The sequence below is a fragment of the Palaemon carinicauda genome, chromosome 17, assembly GCF_036898095.1.
Source record: "Palaemon carinicauda isolate YSFRI2023 chromosome 17, ASM3689809v2, whole genome shotgun sequence".
Lineage (NCBI taxonomy): Eukaryota > Metazoa > Arthropoda > Malacostraca > Decapoda > Palaemonidae > Palaemon > Palaemon carinicauda.
Genome location: NC_090741.1, coordinates 32,496,445 through 32,503,944, shown reverse-complemented (window position 1 = coordinate 32,503,944; position 7,500 = coordinate 32,496,445).

Below are 7,500 nucleotides of genomic sequence, written 5' to 3'. Positions count from 1 at the left end.
AGAGAGAGAGAGAGAGAGAGAGAGAGAGAGAGAGAGAGAGAGAGAGAGAGAGACGTTCTATCTTCGATTACATTATGTTGCTTTTTATCTCCCATATAATTCGCTCGTCTGATATTGCAGATATAATAGCAAAGCTCCTTGAACATTTTTAAAAGCAGCATATGACATCATAGACCTTTCTATGTCTTTATAATAAATTCAAGGGCAACAAAATACATACTTTAGATTCTTAAGTATACCAAAACCTGATTAAATACTATAAATATCAAAGCGTAATACTTGCGTTAAGACAATACCAATGCGAACATAGTATTATATTAATAAGCTTTAAGAGAAAAAGAAGAAATCTCTTCAAAGGGTATTCCGACCAATCAGAAAAAAGCTTACAATTTTTCTACGAGCCAACCAATCAGAGAAGAGCTTCCAATAAGAAATGCCTTCTGGAGGTTCCCATGCGAGGAGAGTCGAAAGTTCCATATGAAAAGTGATAACGAAACTAAGTTTTTCCACTTCTCTTGGTTAAGAGAGAGAGAGAGAGAGAGAGAGAGAGAGAGAGAGAGAGAGAGAGAGAGAGAGAGAGAGACTTCTATTCCAATCAATGCTTCGACGTGACCCAAGGTGAGTAATTGTTTTCCTTACCTTATTGTTATTTGTAAGTTTATCACAAATGTTTAATACCACTTGTTTATACACACACACACACACACACACACACACACATATATATATATATATATATATATATATATATATATGTATATATATATGCATATATATACATGTGCATATATAACTATATATATATATATATATATATATATATATATATATATATATATATATATATATATATATATATATATATATATATATATCTATATTGTCACCCATCTGCCAGATTGGCATCTTAATTTTGTATATAGTTGTAATCTTCTTTTATTGTGGGAATGTATACAGTTCTTTCCTGTACCTGTTTTTAACATCCTTGGCTGTGTCTTTAGTTATCCCGTTTTCAGAGTGCTTTGTTTTCCCCGCCGCCTTTTCAGTTTTCTTCGGACCACTTATTTCATGCATAGTTAGTCTCACCTGGTCCTCTACTGTGATAAGTGTCCTATTGGAGTAGCTGTCTTCTTATTCCTCAGTTTTTGTAATGTATTAATGTTCTTTAATATAAGTCTTGAGTGAACCTTAGTGGAATTGGTAACGTGTTTTATATTTGAAATTTAGTATATTAAGGTTATTGATTTTGTTATTTGTGCGGTGCATTATTGTTTGAGTGTTTTCTGGTTTATTTCGGTAAGAAAGAGATTAACGTAATTATGTAAACTGTTTCATTATTAAAGTGTTAAATTTTGTTCTGTTTTGATATTAAATCTTTCATTAATTATTTCATGTAACCTATGGAACTTATTATTCTCTGAACCTTGGCCATAAAGTCGTCACATAAATTGGGGGCCTAATCCGGGATATATCTCTTTTACCATATTGAAGATTCATTCAGTTAAACAATTGTCGCCGCAAATAGTGTTCAATATTTTTAGTTTCACTCAAGATTTATTGTAAACATTCTGAATACCTGTCATTAGGGTTAATGATATATATGTGCGCGCTGTGAAACCATTTTCGTATTATTGGTTATGGACGGTTTGCTCTTTTGGGTAATGACAACGCAGTAGTATATTTTTTCATTTTGGCCGTCACCGAGTCGACGACTCCTCGAGACTCGCGAGAGCTATCCGGAAGCTCTTATCCATATTTTGTCCTTATATAATTACAACTACAACTTGTGCAGTCATTTCCCCTGGGTTAGACGATACCAGGATCGCGTAGTTTATACGATAGGTGGGGAATCGTTTAAACCTTTTATTTACTTTATTTTTTCTCTGCGCCGACGTTCAATTTTGTAAGTTGTCATTCAAGTTTTGGAGTAAATAACGCTTGTTTAGGACCAACGGGTTATTTCCTTAGTTCCTCCATATCTGCTTGAATCGGGAATGTAAAATTTTTCACTCCCTCGTATTCTTTATTACCTTTTGCTTTCGAATCGGGACTGTCCCTTTTCCCTTTAAACTCTAAAAATAATCGTATTACTTGTAATGTTTGGTTAATTTTGTCGGGAAACTAAAAAATCGCTAACATTATAATTTTGTATTGTGGATTGTAATGCAAGTACTTGAATGGCAGCAGGAACGTGTTAGTCTATTATAATTGTAAAACAGGAATTCAGTTGTTTACTAAAGGAAGTTTTCTTTAAACTTTAACCATGGCTCAATTTAACGTTCAGAAGTTTGCTGCGGATCCCTCTGCTGAGTTAGCTAGTATCCCAAATGCTAAGAAACTAGAGCTTCTTGAGTTAGCTAGTCATTTGTCAATTGCAACTAGGAGTAGTATGCGGAAGAATGAAATTCGCAACTTGATTCTTGAGCATTATATGCGTGTGGGTGAACTAGGCAGTGAAGCTAGACAGTATATAACTCGTGAACCAGCAGTACTAGCCCACGAGCAGCAGTTAGAATATGAGCGCATTTCCCTTGAACACGAGAAACTTGCAGTACAGAAATTAGAATCGGAGAGACAATTTGCGTGGTTGGAGAAACAAGCCGAAGAGAAAAGGTTAGAATCTGAAAGATTAGCGGAAGCTCAAAGGTTAGAATCTGAGAGATTAGCGGAAGCCCAAAGGGTAGAATCTGAGAGATCAGCAGAAGCTCAAAGGTTAGAGTCCGAGAGACATATGTCGAAACTTAAATTAGAATTCGAGATAGAGAAAGCTAAACTTCAGTTAGCTTTAGATAGAGAGAAAGAAAAAATGAACTATGAATCTTCGTTAGCACTTAAATTTGAACAGGAAAAAGCAAAGCTTTCTAGAGAGAATAAGGAACATTAAATTTCGCTTTTGGAAGCTCAGGAGAAACCCTTTGATTTAGCAAAAAACATTAAATTGGTTCCCACATTTACAGATTATGATCCTGAAGATTATTTTAAGACTTTTGAAGAGACTGCCTTGCATTTGGATTGGCCACGCGATCAGTGGGTTTGGCTATTAAGGCCGAAATCAACTGGGAAAGCTGCGAAAGTTTGTAGACATCTCGAAAATAAGACAGATTACCAGAATGTTAAACAAGCAATTTTGGATGCGTTTTCAATCTCTGTCGAGGGATATCGTCAGACCTTTCGTAACAAAACTAAGTTCACAACTCAAACCTATGTAGAATTCGCTTCGGAGAAATTAAGGTAGTTTAGGAAATGGGTAAAATCTGCTGCAGTAAATACTTTTGCTGAATTAGAGAATTTGGTTGTACTTGAAGAGTTTTAACGAAAGCTTCCTTTGAACATTATGATGTATTTAGAGGATAGGGAAGAAAAAGACTTGTTAAAGGCAGCTTCTCTAGCAGACACTTACTCTTTAATACATAAATTTGGCAACAGTAAGAGAACCGACCAGAATGTAAAACCATTTCCAGCTAAAAACTCAAACTCTGACTGATATGGCAAAAGCGTCTAATGTTCGTTGTAGTTATTGTAAGAAAGACTGTCACATAATTAAAAACTGTCCAGATCCTAAATGTAAAACTTCCTTGCCTTTTCGGAACCCATTTAACCCTTTTCTTAACTTTAAAGGTAAAACGGATGGTCAGATTAAGCCTGTCTCCCATATCCATTCTGAAAAGCCTGTAAATCTATTTGATGATTTTACTTTTGATGGAACTGTAGCTTTGAACTCTGATGGGGATAAATATAAAGTCAGGATACTTCGGGACACGGGTGCTTCGCAAAGTTTACTATTGAGAAATGCTCTCCCTAATATTGAAGCTAACGTAACTAATGAACATGTTCTCGTGAAAGACCTTTCACAAATATCTAAAGTTCCCCTTGCTAATGTTCATCTTGATTGTCCTATAAAGAAGGGTAATGTGCTGGTAGGCATAAGAGATATTGAATTTCCAGTGAAAGGTGTAATTTTATTATTGCCTAATGACCTTGCAGGACGTTTGGTAGTTCCCAACGTCATTGTAATGGAAAAACCTGTAGGTGTAAACATTGAACCTGATCCTGATTGCTCTGTAAATCCTTCCTGTGTTGTCACTCGTAGCCAGAAATCTAGTTCGGATGAATCTAAAGTAACTTCTGTATATTTTGAAGCACGAAATGTTATGAGTAGAGATAACCTTATTAAAGCTCAGAACCACGATAACACTTTAAGAAAGCTTCATGACCAAGCAGTTTCTAGAAGTGAGATTAGCAAATCCCCATGTTTTTACTTTGAATCTGATTTGTTAATGAGGTTTTACCGTTCCTCTTCGAGATCTAGTGAAGACACATGGAGCGAAAAGCGACAAATTGTGCTTCCTCTTTCTGTTAGGAATTCTGTAATGGAAATAGCTCATGATGCCTATGGAGGACATTTAGGAATTCATAAGACCTATTGTAAGATTTTGAATAGTTTCTATTGGCCTAATATGAAAAAAGATGTAGCAGAATTTGTTCGCACTTGTCATGTATGTCAGATATCAGGAAAACCGAACCAGGTAATACCCAAGGCACCTTTACAACCGATCTTAGTCCCTGATGAACCTTTTAGTAAGATAATTATAGATAACGTTGGTCCTTTACCAAAAACCAAGAAAGGTAATCAATACTTGCTCACTTTAATGTCCTACGACCCGATATCCTATTGCCATCCCTCTTCGTAACATTTCTGCTAAGAACATTGCTAATTCTTTACTGAAAGTTTTCACAAATTTTGGTATCCCAAAGGAAATACAAAGTGATAGAGGTTCGAATTTCACCAGTGACCTTTTTGCCCAGGTACTTAAAGAACTAAATATTAAACAAACTTTGTCTGCTGCCTATCACCCAGTCTCAGGGTGCCCTTGAGCGTTGGCATCAAACTTTTAAGAGTATGCTTAGGAAATTGTGTTGAAAGTCAACTTGAGTGGGATGAGGGCATTGATTTTCTTCTGTTTTATATCAGGAAAGTTCCCCATGAGTCCCTTGGTTTTTCACCCTACGAGATGTTGTTTGGGAGGTCAGTTAGAAGACCACTTTCAGTAATTAAAGAGGAATGGTTGAACACCCCTTCTGAGTCTAGCCAAACCATTCAACAATATATCAATAAACTTAAAAGCACATTAATGCAGGTTAGGAAAATTGCTGGGGAGAAATTAAGGGGTCAACAAATCTTAATGAAGAGAAACTATGACAAAGCTTGTAAAGTCAGAAAATTTAAACCTAATGACCTTGTGTTAGCCTACCTTCCTGTCCCTGGTTCCCCTCTTAAAGCTAAGTTTTGTGGGCCCTATCCCATCATAAAAAATGTTAATAATAATACCTACATTATCAAAACTCCAGATCGTAGAAAACTCGCTCAGATCATTCATGTTAATTTACTTAAGGCTTATCACTCTAGGGAAACTGGAAATGGTTCCAGTGAGACGGTTGTTAATCTTAATTTTAAGGTAGAGACTCCAGGAGAGGACAATTCATTGGAAGACCTTATTGCTTCCTCCATGCCACAAACCAATACTGAGGTTCTAAATAACCTGGATCTATTCCTGAACCACCTCTCTCCTTGGCAGTCGCAAGACTTTAAGAATGTAATCTCTAGCCATTCAACTCTCTTTAATGATTTTCCCAGGAAAAGTGATTTGCTGCTACATGACATCGAGCTGGTTCCTGGTACAGCACCCATTCGTCAGCAGTCCTATCGTGTGGGTCCTGAGAAGAAGAGCAAAATGAAGGAGGAAGTCTAATATCTTCTCCGGCATGGTCTAGCAAGACCGAGTAAATCGCCATGGGCTTCACCTTGCATCCTAGTTCCAAAAGAGGACGGTAGCTACAGATTTTGTACAGACTATAGAAAGATTAACAATTTTACCATTAAAGATTCCTACCCTTTGCCACTCATTGATGATTTAATTGATTCAGTAGGACAAGCAAAGTTTGTAACTAAGATAGACCTCTTAAAGGGCTATTATCAGGTAGGATTAACTGAAAAAGCTAAGTTAATATCTGCTTTCATTACACCCTTTGGACTTTTTCAGTACGAGGTCATGCCTTTTGGCCTTACCAACGCCCCATCTACCTTTCAGCGCCTTGTAAACTTCATCATCCAAGATTTGGAAGGTGTTTATTGTTACCTTGATGATATAGTAGTCACTGGACAGACTTGGGAAGAACATGGGAATAGGCTCAAGTGTTTGTTCCGTAGGTTAGAAGAGGCTGGATTAACCATAAATCTTAAAATCTGTCTTTTGTAAAGCTACTGTTACCTACTTAGGCCACATTGTTGGGGATGGTAATGTTAGACCAAAAACTGCCAATGTAGAAGCTGTTCTAGAGTACCCTGTTCCGACCACCAGAAAGTCCTTACAAAGATTCTTAGAGTTAGCCTCATACTACAGGAGATTCTGCAAGAACTTCTCTTCAGTTGCTGCCCCTTTAACATCCCTAACCAGTACCAAAGTTAAATTCAGTTGGAATGAAGAATGTCGATCCTCTTTCGAAGCCTTAAAGCTGTTTCTGATAAACAACCCTGTTCTTAAATCCCCGATTTTAAAAAGCCTTTTATCCTTCAAATAGATGCTAGCGATGCGGGAGCTGGAGGGGTGCTACTCAAAGAGTCAGATGGTATACTTCACCCAGTCAGCTACACCTCCACTAAGTTCAAGCATCACCAGAAGTCCTACAGCACCATGGAGAAGGAAGCACTTAGTTTGGTACTCTCCCTGCAAAAATATGAATGCTACTTACTATGTGCTGCTGAGGTACTAGTCTTCACCGACCACAACCCCTTGACCTTCCTAGACAAGATGAAGTCCCACAACCAACGTCTACTACGCTGGTCCATTTATCTGCAGAAGTTCCCTCTACAGATCCGCCACATCAAGGGAACAGAGAACATCATGGCAGATGCCTTATCGCGACTGCCTCCTTAACATGATACCTCCTTCTCCAGTCTAGAGTATAGTCAGACTCTCCTCATTGGCCTCTTTTTCTACGAGCCACTCTGTTGGGCTCGTCTTCTAAGGGGGAGGTGTCACCCATCTGCCAGATTGGCATCTTAATTTTGTATATAGTTGTAATCTTCTTTTATTGTGGGAATGTATACAGTTCTTTCCTGTACCTGTTTTTAACATCCTTGGCTGTCTTTAGTTATCCCGTTTTCAGAGTGCTTTGTTTTCCCCGCCGCCTTTTCAGTTTTCTTCGGACCACTTATTTCATGCATAGTTAGTCTCACCTGGTCCTCTACTGTGATAAGTGTCCTATTGGAGTAGCTGTCTTCTTATTCCTCAGTTTTTGTAATGAATTAATGTTCTTTAATATAAGTCTTGAGTGAACCTTAGTGGAATTGGTAACTTTTTTTTATATTTGAAATTTAGTATATTAAGGTTATTGATTTTGTTATTTGTGCGGTGCATTATTGTTTGAGTGTTTTCTGGTTTATTTCGGTAAGAAAGAGATTAACGTAATTATGTAAACTGTTTCATTATTAAAGTGTTA